The sequence below is a fragment of the Sarcophilus harrisii genome, chromosome 2, assembly GCF_902635505.1.
Source record: "Sarcophilus harrisii chromosome 2, mSarHar1.11, whole genome shotgun sequence".
Classification (NCBI taxonomy): Eukaryota; Metazoa; Chordata; class Mammalia; order Dasyuromorphia; family Dasyuridae; genus Sarcophilus; species Sarcophilus harrisii.
The window spans coordinates 658,326,517-658,341,030 of NC_045427.1; positions in this window are offsets into that span (position 1 = coordinate 658,326,517).

A 14,514-nucleotide genomic window follows, 5' to 3' on the forward strand; every position below is an offset into this window, starting at 1 on the left:
GAATGGGGATTTTCTGGAGGTGAAGATGACTTACCTCCCAAAGATATTTCAGTTCCATCTAATTTTCAGTCTGACTGGTGAGAAACGTGGCCCCATGTGTTTGGAGGAAGTACATTGGCGTCATGGGTAGGACTTCTAGCACCTCTCAAACTACATTCAGAGCTGCTATTTGGCAGCAGAGTAAATAGTAGCAGGCACTGTTTTTTTTCTGATTATGGGATCCTCCTATAATACATCCTTCTCTCTGGTCCCACTTGTGCAATGACTGTGATTTATAAAATGATGAGTCCAAGTTGGGTTTAGAGAGGCACAAATTATGGTTGGAAGCAATTGGACCAGAGTCAAGTACTTCGGTTTCGTCATCTGGCAAATGGGTTTAGGAAGCCTCCTTCATAGGGCCATTGTTGGAAAAGTGCTTTGTAAATCTTGCAGGAATTTGAAGACATGTTGTGAACTGGGTTTTTTTTTTTTTTTTTTTTTTTTTTTTTTTCTGAAGCAATTGGAGTTAAGTGACTTGCCCAGGGTCACACAGTGAGGAAGTGTTATAAATTGGTAATATTTGACCTGATGGTAAAGCAGCTAAACAATCTGCAAAGCAAAGTGAGTGGAAACATCCTAGTTTTTCCATCACTTTGCTTTTGTGCCCATAGTGCCCTGGTTCTTTGGAGATGAGCTTTCACTTCATCATGAATGGAGTCATGGTTTTCCTTCCAGGCCATTTAACATTACAACAGCCAGGTCTTCATATTCATTTCATCCCAGATCTAATGGGCTGACTCCCAAATAAAATGTAACCTCCTCCAGAATAGGGACTGCTTAACCCACTTTTATTTGTATCCCCAGTGTTTAGCCCAATGCCTGGTACCTCATAGGTACTGAAAAAATGCTTTATTTTTCTATGTTTCTGAGAAAATGAGGCATGGTCAGTATAAATATCAGCCTTCTCCTAGTAAACTAGACCACATATAAAGAACCTTTCATTTAGGAAAGAGATTTCTTGTACATCATTTCAATTGATGTTCATAGAAATCATGAGGTCAGGAAAGTAGATATTACTGTTCTCATTTTACAGTTGTGGAGACAGGTTCGGATCATAAATTACAAGTATTGAGTTGAAAGGGATCTTTGAAGTTAGCTAAGTCATGTTTATTATTTTAGATATGGGATAGTTAAGACCCAAGATAAAAACGAAAATGATGTCTCTACAGGGAAGGCTCCAGAATTGGAACCAGTAGAGTTTTCACTCTAGCTCTCTTCTTTTCCAATGAGTGTGAAGACTTCACTGTCACTTTTTCGTTTTAAGTTCTATCTCGCTCATCACGGATTGATTTCCTTGGCAAAGATGCTCAGGGGAAGTAGTTTCTCATTTTCTTCTCCAGTGGATTAAGGCAAGTAGAAATTAAGTGGCTTGCCCAGGGTCACACAGTTAATAAATGTATGAGGCTGCATTTGAATTCAGTTCTTGAATCCTCCAATGCTCTATCCACTGAACCAATTAACTTCCTAGTGGGTGCTTTTTATGTTGGTCAATTGTTTTAATTGTGTTTAAATCTTTGTGGAGTTTTCTTGGAAAAGATATTGCCATTTTCTTCTCCATCAATTTACAGCTGAGGAAACTGAAGCAAATAGTAAAGGACTTGCCCAGGATCACACAGCTAGTGAGAGACTAGATTTGCATTTGGGTCTTTCTGATCCCAGACTCTGCATTCTATCCACTTTGCCACTTTTTTATTCTATAAATATATGTGTGTATGTGTGTGAGCATGTACATTTTTAATGACTATGGTAGCCCTTATTCAATAAAACTTTGTCTTTATGCCTCATCATGGCATCATGATGTAGAAGTCTTTTTTGGTGTTTCAAGGTGATGGCACAACACAATCACTGGCAAGTCCTAACCCACTGGAAGGGGTTCAAGTTCAAGCCCAATAATGGACCATATATCTATTGCTATAGTAACCTAGGGTTCAAAGGTGAACCCTGAGATTGATTACAAATGCTAGGTTGATTTTTTTTTTGTTGTTGTTACAACAACTAATGAAGACAATATAACAAAGTGGAAAGGGGTGATCATCTACACCAGTAAAGGACGTTCCTAAACCAAAGGAATCATGGGTCAAAGGAATATTTTAAAATAAGTATTAAGCCATTATTACTTGAAATGGAACATTTTAAAGTTATTAACCTCTCCTGAGTGGACCACCAGGACTGACCTAAAGGACTTAGCAAGAGAAGGCAGCTGGGTCATGCTCATGTTTCTGAAAGGGAGTGAGCTTCTCTCTGCATCCTGCCTCATTGATCCAGCCCCATGCTGTTCATAGCATGCCATTTCTCATAGCCTCATTTAGAGACAGCAGGACTGCTCTAATTGCTTCGCTCTCCCTTTTGGCCTTGCTGTTGCAGTCTTATTGATTAAATGGGTTATCTCAGCTCATTTATCATAAGATACAGGCTGTCATTTCATTCTGTGAGGTCAGCCCTCAATTTGTCAATCTTACTTGTGATTTTAATAATGGTCCTTTTAAGGAAAGTCTTTAGGATGGGATCCGTATTTCTTTAATATTTTTAGGCAGAAGTAAAATTATAACATGAAAACAGTGGAAAAGCTTATTGTTGAATCTCCTCCACCTGATCAGTAAACTCTGGCCAAAGAAGCTTAATGATGATGAACTGAACTGTTTTTTTTTTTTTGAAAATTGGAACATCTACTTAAAGATAACAATCAATGGAGCCAATATGGTAGCAAACAGCAGAGATTCACTTGATTTCTCCCCAAGACCTCCAAATGCCTTTAAATAACAACTCTAAACAAATTCTAGAGCAGCAGAGCCAACAAAAAGATGAAGTAAAACAATTTTCCAGCTTGGAAGCTTAGTAGGAAAGGTCTATTGCACTAGGGCAAGAGTGGATCCCAGTTCAATGCAGGTGGAACCAATATAGACCAGTTCCCCAACAAACCAAGAGCTGGTCTTGGGAGTCACCAAATCAGTAGCAGTGGTGGCTGCTTCCAGAGCTCTCAGCCCATAAATGGTAAAAGGGTCTCACAATGGTCAGAAGGAGAATACAGGAATGTATTTTGCTAACACTGAGGCAGGACCCTGTTGCTTTGTTCATACTTGGGTAAAAAATGCAGTCTTCGATGGCAGTCTTGGGGTGAGGAGGAACACTAGGACATCAGAGTTTATGGCCATAAGTGGAACAAGGATTCCTTTCACAATTCTAGGGCAGAAAAGATATCACACCACTTTTAGAAGAACTGAAAACTTAATATCTCTAGAAGTATCTCTGATAATAACTGCACAAAACTCTTGAAATTTGGGACAGTGCACCATCCACTGGGGAAGCAGAGCCCTTCTTTAACAAAGAGTTAAAAGTCAAGTAATAGGCTAGGAAAATAAGCAAAAACAAAAAAAAAAAAATGGCCATAGAAAATTACTATGGTGACAAGGTAGATCAAAACCTATACTCAGATGAAGATTAAAAAAATCAAAATTCCTACATCTAAAGTCTCCAAGAAAAAAGTTAATTAATCTCAACTTATGAAAGAGCTCAAAAAGGATTTTAAAAATAAAGTAAGAGAATAAGAGGAAAAACTGGAAATAGAAATGAGATTGATACAAGAAAATAATGAAAAACAAGTCAACAACTTATTAAAGAAGACACAAAACATACTGAAGGAATTAACACCTTAAAAACAGACTAGGCCAAATGGTAAAGAAGATACCAAAAAAAGTAGGGAGCTTAAAAAAAAGAATTGTCCAACTGAAAAGAGAAATACAAAACTTCACTGAAGAAAAAACTCCATTAAAAGTAACATTGTTTAAATGAGAAAAGAAGTAAAAAAAAAAAAAAAAAAAAAAAAAAAAAAAAAAAACTCACTGAAGAAAATAATTCCTTAGAAATTAGAATCGAGCAAGTAGAAGACAATGATCTTATGAAAAGTCAAGAAGCAATAAATCAAAATCAAAAGAATAAAAGAAAATAACATAACGTCATGTCTGATTAGAGAAACAACAACAACAACAAAACTGACCTGCAAAATAGATGCAGGAGAGTTAATTAAAAAAAAAAAATGAATGTCCTGAAAGCCATGATTAAAAAAGACCTATGCCTCATTTTTCAAGAAATTATGAAGAAAAGCTGCCCTGATATTCTAGAACTAGAGAGTAAAATAGAAGTGGAAAGAATCAACTGATCATCTCTTGAAAGAGATCCCAAAATGAAAACTCACAGGAACATTTTACTCTAATCCCAGAAATCTCAGATAAGGAGAAAATATTGCTAGCATCTAGAAAGAAACAATTCAAATATCATGGCATCACATTCAGTATAACACAAGAATTAGCAGCTTCTATATTAAAAGATCAGAGGGGTTGATATATGGTATTCCTGAGGGCAAAGGAGCTAGGAGTAAAACCAAGAGTCATTTTCCCAGAAAAACAGTATAATCCTTCAGAGGAAAAAAAATGGTCATTCAGTGAAATAGAAGGCTTTCAAGCCTTCTTAATGAAAAGACAGAAATGAATGAATGAATGAATGAAAAGCTGAATAGAAAATATGACTTTCAAATACAAGACTTAAGAAAAGCATAAAAAGACAAATAGGAAAGGGAAAAGTTTAAGCTGTTTACATTGCTACATCGATAGCTGATACTTATCACTTTCTCATTTTTAGGACAGTTATAAAATATATAAAGGACATAGCTGCAAGTTGAATAAAGTCATCATATGGAAAAAATAAAATTAAGAGCTAAGAGAGGAATGTACTGGGTCAAAGGGAAAGAGACAGGTAGAATGGGGTACATTATATCATACAAAAGTGACAAGAAAAAGCTTTCACATTGGAGGGGAAGAGGGTAAAGGTAAAGAGAAGTGAGATAACCTTTCTTTCATCACAATTAGCCCAAAGAGGAAATAACGTTATATTCAATTGCATGTAAAAATCTATCATACCTTACATGAAAGTAAGGGAAAAAGAAGAGAAGAGAAGGGGGAAATAATACAAGAGAGGGAAGATTGGGGAAGGGGATATTTAGAAGAAAAACACCTTTGAATAGGGGTAAAGTAGAAGGAGAGAGCAAGAATAGAATGAATGAGGATGGGAAACAAGTTAGGAGAAAATACAGTTAGCAATAGCAATTGTGAATAAAAATTTGAAACAAGTTTCTCTTATTAGGGCCTTATTTCTCAAACATGTAGAGAACAAAGTCAAATTTGTAAAAAATAGAATTATTCTCAAATTAATAAGTCATCAAAAGATATGAACAATTTTTAGATAAGGTAATCAAAACTAGCTATAATCACATGAAAAAAAAATTCCCTAGTTACTATTGATTGAAGAAATGCAAATTAAAACAATTCAGAAGTACTATCTCAGACCTATTATGTTGACTAATAGGACAGAAAAGGAAAAACAATAAACAATAAAGGAGATGTAGGCAAAAGAAGGCATTAATGCATTGTTGGTGAAATTACGAACTGATTCAAATATTTTGCAGAGCAATTTAGAACTATCCTCAGAGAGCTATAGGACCATGCATACCCCTTCACCTAGAAATACCACTACTAAGTCTGTATTTCAAAAGAGGCTATACCAAGTAAAAGTACTATCTATCTATCTGCACATCTATCTATCTAAGTATCTATGTAAATTTGAAAACATTTATAGCAGCTGCATTCTGGAAGCAAATAATTGGAAACTGAAGCAAAACCAATCAATTGAGGAATAACTGAACAAACTGACATGTAATTATAATGTAATATTATTATGCTATAAAAATGATGAGCAATATGCTATCAGAAAAATCTGGAAAGACAAATGTAATGTGATACAAAGTGAAATGTACTGCGTTTAAAGTAAAACCAATATTGTAAGATGATCAGCTATGGATGATTTAGCTAATCCCATCAATGATCTAAGACAACTCTCAAGGACTTAAAAACGCTATCCTAATGAAGAGAAAGAATGGATGGTGTCTCAGTACAGATTGAAACATGCTTTTTTTTTTAAATTTTCTTTCTTTTTCTTGAAAATTTTTTTCTCTCTGTTTTCTTTAACAACATGACCATTATGAAAGTGTTATGAATGTTTACTTACCTGTAGTGAAGTGCTTGCCTTCTAAATGAGGTGGAGTCGGGAGGCAATGGGAAAAGAGAAAATTTTGAATTCAAAGTTTTTAAAATGTTAAAATTTGCTTTTTTGTTAAAAATTGCTTTTACATGTGACTGGGGAAAATTAAAATACTAAATAAGCTAAAAAAGAGCTAGTGAGTTATTTATGTCTATCTCCAACTGATGGTCCTGTGTGAAAGACATGATATGGATGATACTTTCTTTTATAAACTAGGTCTAGCTGGCCTCTGAAATTATCCTTTTGGATTTTGGAAGATGGTTTGGGTACCTTTGAGTTTGGGATATGGGAAATAATCCCAGACTGAAGACTTCAATGAAAGGAGTATGGAAACACTCATTTCCTTCTCCTTTATATTCCTAATCTGCAGAATATACACAGTCTGATCTGGAAAGTTTATGAAAAGGATTTATTTCTATTATACTTAGTTTTAGAAAGAAGGTTCAGAGAGGGGAAATGAGCTATATGTGGCACAGCCAGCCTCTTAGTTCTAAATTCAGGGTTCCCTCTATGACACACTAAGATGGAATACCATTCCCAAGATTGGATTTTTCAACATTTCAGGGCTTCTCAAGGCACCATAATAATTTTGAAGAAACATACATTTTAGTTCCTATTATAAAAATAAATAGCCTATAGGATTTTCCAAGAAGAGGCAAGCGGGTATTGTTCTTCCCCTATGTCTAACAAAGAATGATATGATGCCAAGAATCTAGAAAGAGCTAAAATCTGCTCTGTAATATACCCTCTTTCCTGTTTATTTCTAGACATCCCATTTTAGAAAAGTTATTGATATGTAAGGGAATGTTTGGAAGAGGGAAATCAGTATGAGAAAAGAACCTGAATCTATGTCACATGAGAATTAGTTGAAGAAAAAAGTTATTTTCAGATTTAAGAAGATTTTGGGGTAGCAGCATAAGAGTTATTTTCCCATACATAAATGATTTTTGAGAGAAAGATAAATTAAATTCATTATATTTGGTAACAGAAAGCAGATCCAGAAGCAATGCATGGAAGTTGTGAAAAGCTACAAGCATACCCCTTGTCAGGACAATCTTGAAATCAGAACTTTCCCAAATGGAAGGAGCTCTTCAGAAACAGTAGGTTCCTCTTCTTTGGACACTGATGGACATGGCCACTTATCTAATATTTTAGGACAGGGTTTCTTTTTTTTAAGGGTCTGAGAAGTTGGCCAATAAGGGTTTTTCATATTTAAAGTTCTGGGAACTGTGTTGTGTGAATGCCTCATGAGCAGAAACTGGAGTAATGAAGTGTGTTGGAGTAGAGAATCTATTATACTCAGTATAAAAAAGCAATAGCCCTTATGTTATAGAAGTATCCTATGCCATGGATCAAAGATCAAAATGTTGGGGCAAACACACATGGCTCCTATAGTATTTCTGGTAAGTTTTAAGAAGAGTATAGAGAAGGGAGAAAAGGAAATTCTGTGTGTGTGTGTGTGTGTGTGTGTGTGTGTTTTTGGGAGGATTGGGGGAAAACACAAACAATAATATAAACCTTAAATAATAAATTCATGTTTATGTGGGTCTGAAAATAAGGAAATTTCCCTAATGAGCTCAATAAAGGCTATAACAAGAGAGATGGTTCAGCAAGCTTATCTTGGGGTTAAGGATAGCTGGACAAAGGTGATTAGAAGAGGTCACCAATCATCCCAAAGAGAAGAGTGAGTATAAATAAAAACATAAGGAGATCCTTAATTGGCTCTCAGAAAGCACTGAAAAGGCTGCATTATATCCCTTAGAAAAATGAGTTCTGAGCTATCCTGTTTTGCCTTTCTGATGAGTGTCAAGGGGTCCAACAGAAATAAGGACAAGGAGAAAGCAATTTTTGGAGACTAATTCAAAGTGAAACTCCACATTAAAGTCTTCCTCTGAGGCCATGGTCTGGAGAGGAACCAGTTTCTCAAGGGCTATACCACAAAGAACAGTTAGAGGTTCCTTCAAGTTAGACAGGAACTTAGGTATGGGTTTACCATTTGACCTATGTCATTGGATGATCAGGAAGCTGTCCTATCTAACTTCAGATTGGCTCATCATAGTGGGTGCTGCTTTGGGAGGAAGGGAAACATAGCCACCCCTGAAGATTACCTACTAAGTTATATATTAGATGTAATGTGTTTCTAAAGAAGCAAGACATGGTATTAAAATAATTAAAAAAAAGAAAAATGTGTTCTAAGGGAACTTTTTTGCGATGTATAACCTAACAAAAGATCCAATTATGGGATTTCCAGAGTCACAAGCAAGGATTTTAGCATTGAAACTTAGGAAATGAGTAGAAAGAAGGGAAATCAGAATCACAAAATTTATAATTTGGAAGGGGTATTTGAAACCACTGAGGTTAAGCAATATACAAAGTAATCCCTGCCTTAATATATGTAACAAAAGATTACCCCAAACTCTTTGAAGACCTCCAAATACCCCCAGTGTTATTCTAGCTCTGCAGATTTCAGAGCTTTATAGTGGGCTCTGGTTATTATGTGCACTTGTATATTGGAGTTTATTTATAATGTATAAATAACTTCATTAGGACAGAATGTAGTTGAAATAACTGTCTGCCAGATTAGCATGGGCTTAAAGAGTGAAATCCTTTTTTATTAGTCCACTGAATCCAGGGCCCCTACATGTTCCTAAAGGTGAAATCTGAGCTCCAAACCATCCTAGGAACCCTCTCATTTACAATAATGACCAAACATAGTCTCATCTCCAATATCCCTCTCCCATTTCCTAATAAAAAACCCACAGATGTAATATCTACAGAGGAAACTTCCATTACAAAGGTAATGTGACTAGAAATATCAACTTTGGTGATCTCAGCAGGGAACTTCTGTCTTCTGTTCTAGTTGCTCAGCTTCCAGTGCCGACTCATTGGTTTCTTTTCTACTCTGTCTTTCCAATATTCCTTGTGTTTCATCCTAAGTTGCAGTCGCTAACCTTTGTAGAACATGAAGATTTTGCATCCATGAAGGATGTGTTTTCATAAACATACTCCATTTGAAATTTATTTCCCCCTGAAGTTTATTTAAATGTTTTCAACAGTGAGACAAAGACTGCATGATAAAGTGAATTTCTTCCAAAATACTTCACCGAAATAGACCTTCATATATTGGTCCACAAGCCCAAATTGAGAGCTTAGTTCACTGCAGAGGCCCCAAGGCAAGGCAAGTAATATCTGCCTATGATCAGAAAGAAGACGTATGAAATCTTGTTTCCTTCCTGCTCTCTCTAATTGCATGTGCGGTCACTCTGGCTCATGTTTGCTAGAGAAAAAAAAAATTCTCACCAGGAAGTGGCTGCAGTTTACCATCTCCATCTCTTGGATTTATGTCAATGACATCTCTAGAGCACCATGCTATTGCATTGATGTTTCCTTTTTCAGGCCTCTTTTTAGATAGAAAGGCCCTTCCCAGCCTTGCAAAGGAGCATTAGGTGAGAAAGAGAATGAGGCATGTATTACTCAGACCCTCATGGAGACCACTCAGGACCATAATCCAAGGAGTTATTTCTAGACCAGTGTCTGCAACCATTGTTTGGGGAAATAAGTCTTGTGGATATGTAGCCGACAACTGCTCCTGAAGGTGACCCAGTTACATCCTCAGAAGAGCTACTAAGAATGTCCCTGTCAACAAAGTCTTTGGTATGGTTATATGCTGCAGCATCAGAAACCGATATGAATAATAATTTCATTAAAGAAGAGAGCTTGTCAACCGCTTTGCTGCTATACTGTAAGGACTATACGGTAAGGACTATGGGAGCTTTCCATTTCACTTGCAACTGAGTTCTTCCCTGTGTTCTGTCTCTAACTAGAATGTGAGCTCCTTAGAAGCAAAGATTGACTTCTTTTCTTTTTTCTTTAATATTTTGTTTTTTCTCAATTACATGAAAAATAATTAGCATTTTTTAAAATGTGGAGTTCAAAATTCTCTCCTTCCCTTCCTTCCTCCCCTCACTGTGAAGGAAATCAACCAAATTTTGCTGTGATATTTCACAAGCTTTCATGACTGACAGTATCAAAGACCTCTCTCAGATTGACAAACATCGTGTAAACACTTCTGTTCTGCTCCTGACATTTCTTCCGGAGTTGTTGGCAGCAAACACCATATAGGTTATTCTTTGGCCATGTTAGTCATGTTGTGAAAGCAAAAATGGACCAAAAAAAAAACTCCAAGAAAAATAAAGTATAAGGAAATATGCTTCAGTATGCATTCAGATTCCATCAGTCCTTCCTCTGGATATGAATAGAAATTTTCTTCATAAATCCTTTATAATTGTCTAAAATCACTGTATTGCTGAGAAAAGCTAAGTCATTTTCCGTTGTCCATCAAATAATATGGCTGTTACTGAGTACAATGTTTTCTGCTTCTGCTCGTTTCACTTTGTATCAGTTCAGTAAGTCTGTATCAACTTCTTTTCTATATAAATTCTCAGCACTTGCCCATGGTAAGTTTTTAGTATTTATTAAATGAATGAATTCATTCATTCATCGTTAGATTATCTTTTATTTCAAATGGGTTGCTCCCTAAATCTCTATCCCTATTTTATTCTTCTGATGTCATTTTTTAAAAAACACAAGTGAAGATTTTATATTTATTCTTTTACATTTTATCTTACTTGAGTTAATGAATCAAAATCTTGATTATGGTGTAGGATGATGAAGATGATGCTTCTGCTGCACCATTGTCTGGTCAGCCTGTAGCTACAATCCTGAGCTGCAATCCTTCATGATTTATGAAGTTCTTAGCAAGTAGGAGAGCAGCTACAACATGGTAACCAAAACAGGTTAGGGTTACGGGTCATTCTGTATCAGAGTTAGTTGAAGTAGGGGGGATACTCAGCCTGGAGAAAGGTCTCAGTAGAGGTAGGATGATCTTTGCAATCACTATCTTTAAATGATCTAAATAAATAGGAAACAGAATTAATCCTGGTTGACTTGGACATAGAGGACCTGCGTAGGAGCACAGAAGTTCCAAACAGGGAACTTAACATCAATCCAAGATGGGAGGGCAGGAGAATCCCTAACAATTAGTTGTACCAAAATCAGATGGGATGTCTTGGGACTCAATGGACTTTCCTTTGCCAATGCCTGAAAGCATGTCTGGATAACCTTTTGTAAAGTATGCTATGGAAGTTTTGGGGTAGATCGACATTGGATTAGGTGTCTCTGAGAGTCCTGGTAGTTCTAAAGTTCAATGACTCAGTGAATCTAGACACATTGTGACAAGATATCTACTATCATTAGATTATTTTAAATGAAAGGTATGAATTTTCTTTATTAAAAATTCTTTAAAGATCTGAAGATATTTTCCTTGAACGTTCAGGAGTGGTACAGTGTTTTTCTGGGGATGGCTTGGGACTTGAAAAGTTAATGAAATGCACATCAAATATTGTTATCCCTTGTTCCCTAAGTGTATTAAGATTTTACCTACTAAGTATTTCTCAAGCATACAGATCTAATAACAGTTTTCTATTTTAAAGAGGAAGGCAGAATCTCAAAATTGAAGCAAGTATTTCTTTACTGAGGTTTTTCTTATGGATTTAAAAACATATTTTGGTCACTCAATAAGTAAAGAATGGGCATCAAATAGAAAGCTCTAAGTACTGTTGTCTTCTGTAATCCCGCATAAGAATGATACTCATATGGCTTTGAGAAGTTCCCCAATCTCCCCAATGTCTCCCTCTTCTTATGCACAACCTTCCATCACCCAAACTGAACTGCCATGGACTCTCATAGCATGAACCCGTTACAATAAGCTTTCCATACATCATTTCACTATTCAAAATCATCTGTTTGGAGAGCTTTTCAGAGCAGCACTGAAAAAAAAAAAAAACCAGACATATCTTAAGGAAAGAGCCATGAAGAGATTTCAAGAGTTTTTTTTTTCCATTTAAGAATATGAAATCTATGCTGTGAAAAATAACTTCCTCATCAGCCAACCAATAAACTGTTATTCTGAGATTAAATATTATAAAAATCAACTCCCAGACATTATCCAAAGAGAACATAGCTTGAATTAGCCATGCACAAGTTTAAGATGAATGATTATAATGAGATGGATAACAACGAGGATAATAATAGCAAGAGAAGAACATTTTTCAATGTCTTGTTATTTTTGGTCTTCAAAGAGCATTCTGGCTGGGAGCGCCTCAGTATTCAAGTGATTTAAGGGGAGAGTTCAGAAAGTGGGGGCCTGTTGTTTTTCTGTACAGCAATGAAAACTCTGAGTCTCTGCCTTCTCTCCTTCGGCTGGGCATAGATTAGCACAGCTCCCATTGCCTCCAGGTCTTCACAGGACACGGCAACAGAAAAAGATGGAAGGAAGATGAGAGGAAGCCGACCTCACAGTCGGACCTCTGATGATAGGAGCTTAGAGGAGAGCTGGAAAACATAGTCAGAAGTACAATTGATTCAGTGCAACCGCCTTTGCTTCAGTGCCCATCATGTGCAAAGCCCAGTGTTAGACACACTGGTCCATTAAAGGCTTCTGATTTCTCACCAAATTGTTACAAGGCATTTCCTTCAGTGTAAAGAGCCCTTCGGGTTCTGAGACATGTGCCGAGCTCTGTCATAGCCTTAGGGAGCTATACCCACGGGGACAGAAACCACCCTTTTCTGACTGAGGCACGTGGGCTCACCCAGAAAGGACATCCCTGATTTCAGCTCCAACAGATGATATCAGAGACTGTCCCTGCAGATTACAAAGGACTGAGCAGGATCCAGGTCTTTTAACAAGGAGAAGCTTATCTGCTTTCCATAGTCTTCCCCCAAATGACATCTTAGGGAATCTCATATCAAATGTTTTTAATTTTGCTAGAAACAAGCTGATCCTACAGTCTTCTCTGTGTCCTAAGATTCGAATAAAAGGGCATCAGACAAGGGGGGGGCACATGATAGGCACATTCGAATTTCAAATGTATGATTAGAAATAGAAGGAATGATAGAATTTCTGGGAAATTGTAGTTCAAGATTGCTCCCATAATTATCAATTAATAGGATCGTGGGCCACTTCCTGGTCAAAGCAACAAGGACTAGCACGGAGGACTTGGAATTCAATTATTTTTTATGTATTTAATTGAGCAAAACTTTTAATCTCCTGTTAGACCTTGCCACCAGAAAAAAAAAAAAAAAAAGAGTTTTTTTTTTTTTTTTTTAAACGTTTATCTGCTTTCCATCAGCACCAGGAGGGAGACTGTTAGACTGAAAAGGCCAGGTTTTCTCTTGCTATTCCAAACACAGCAACATTTGACAGGCTTGCTGAGACAGTGGGTGGATCCACAGCCAAATAAAACCTGTTTCTAAACTTTAGCACAGACTCTCAGCCCGGCTTTCCATAAGCTCTTTGAAAAGCATCATGAGAGTTACTCTGTTTGTGTTTCAATGACTTCCTTTGAAGGTGTATCAGGTTCATGTTTCCCAGGACCATCATCAAGATTTCATCTAAGGACTCCCTTCTGGGAGTCAGGTATTCATGTCAGAAGCTTCCTCCTGCCAGGAAGGAGCAGCAGATTCTCTCTCTCTCTCTCTCTCTCTCTCTCTCTCTTTCTCTCTCTCTCTCTGGCTCTCTGTGTGTCTCTCTCTATGTCTCTCTGTGTCTCTCTCTGTGTGTCTCTCTCTCTGTCTCTCTGTCTCTCTGTCTCTTTCTCTTTCTCTCTCTCTCTCTTCTGTGTCTCTATCTCTGGGTCTCAGTCTCTGTCTCTCTCAACTTTCTAACTCTGTCTCTATTTCTCTGTCTGTCTCCCTGTGTCTCTGCCTCTCTGGTTATCCACCTGTCTCTTTCACTCGTCTCTCTGACTTTGTCTCTGTTTCTGTCTGTCTGTCTCTCACTTTAACAGCAATATTTTTACATGTTTGATTGCATTATATGTAACCTTTAAAAATTGTAATTTATCTCCCATAAGTCATAGGCACTAACAATATTTTGAGTAGGGAGAATATCAGTGTGTGACCCTCCTCCAGAACATCCCCACCAACTCCACCCACAGGTATTCAGCTTCAGAAGCCTCAGAACCTAAAACAGGGTTCCAGGACGCTAGTGAGCATTGAAGCAGCGCTTTAAGGTTTGCCCAGGACATCACACCTGCTACTTCACCTGATTCTCACAACATCCCTGGGAGGTGGGGGCCATTATTGCCCAGTTTTATAGTTGAAGAGGCACAGAGTAGGGTCCCATGCATAGTAAGTACCCCAGGCAACATTTAGACTTGGTCTTCCTGAGTCTAGGGCCAGAATTCTCCTCCCTGGGCTCCCCGGCTGCCATGATCCCTGTTGCTCCTGACTGTGTCTGTTTCTTTTCACCCCCCTTAGATCCCATTGCTCCTTCCAGTCCACAGGGTTCCTTGTATCCAGTGGGGCCCCCTCTTGCAGCTCAGC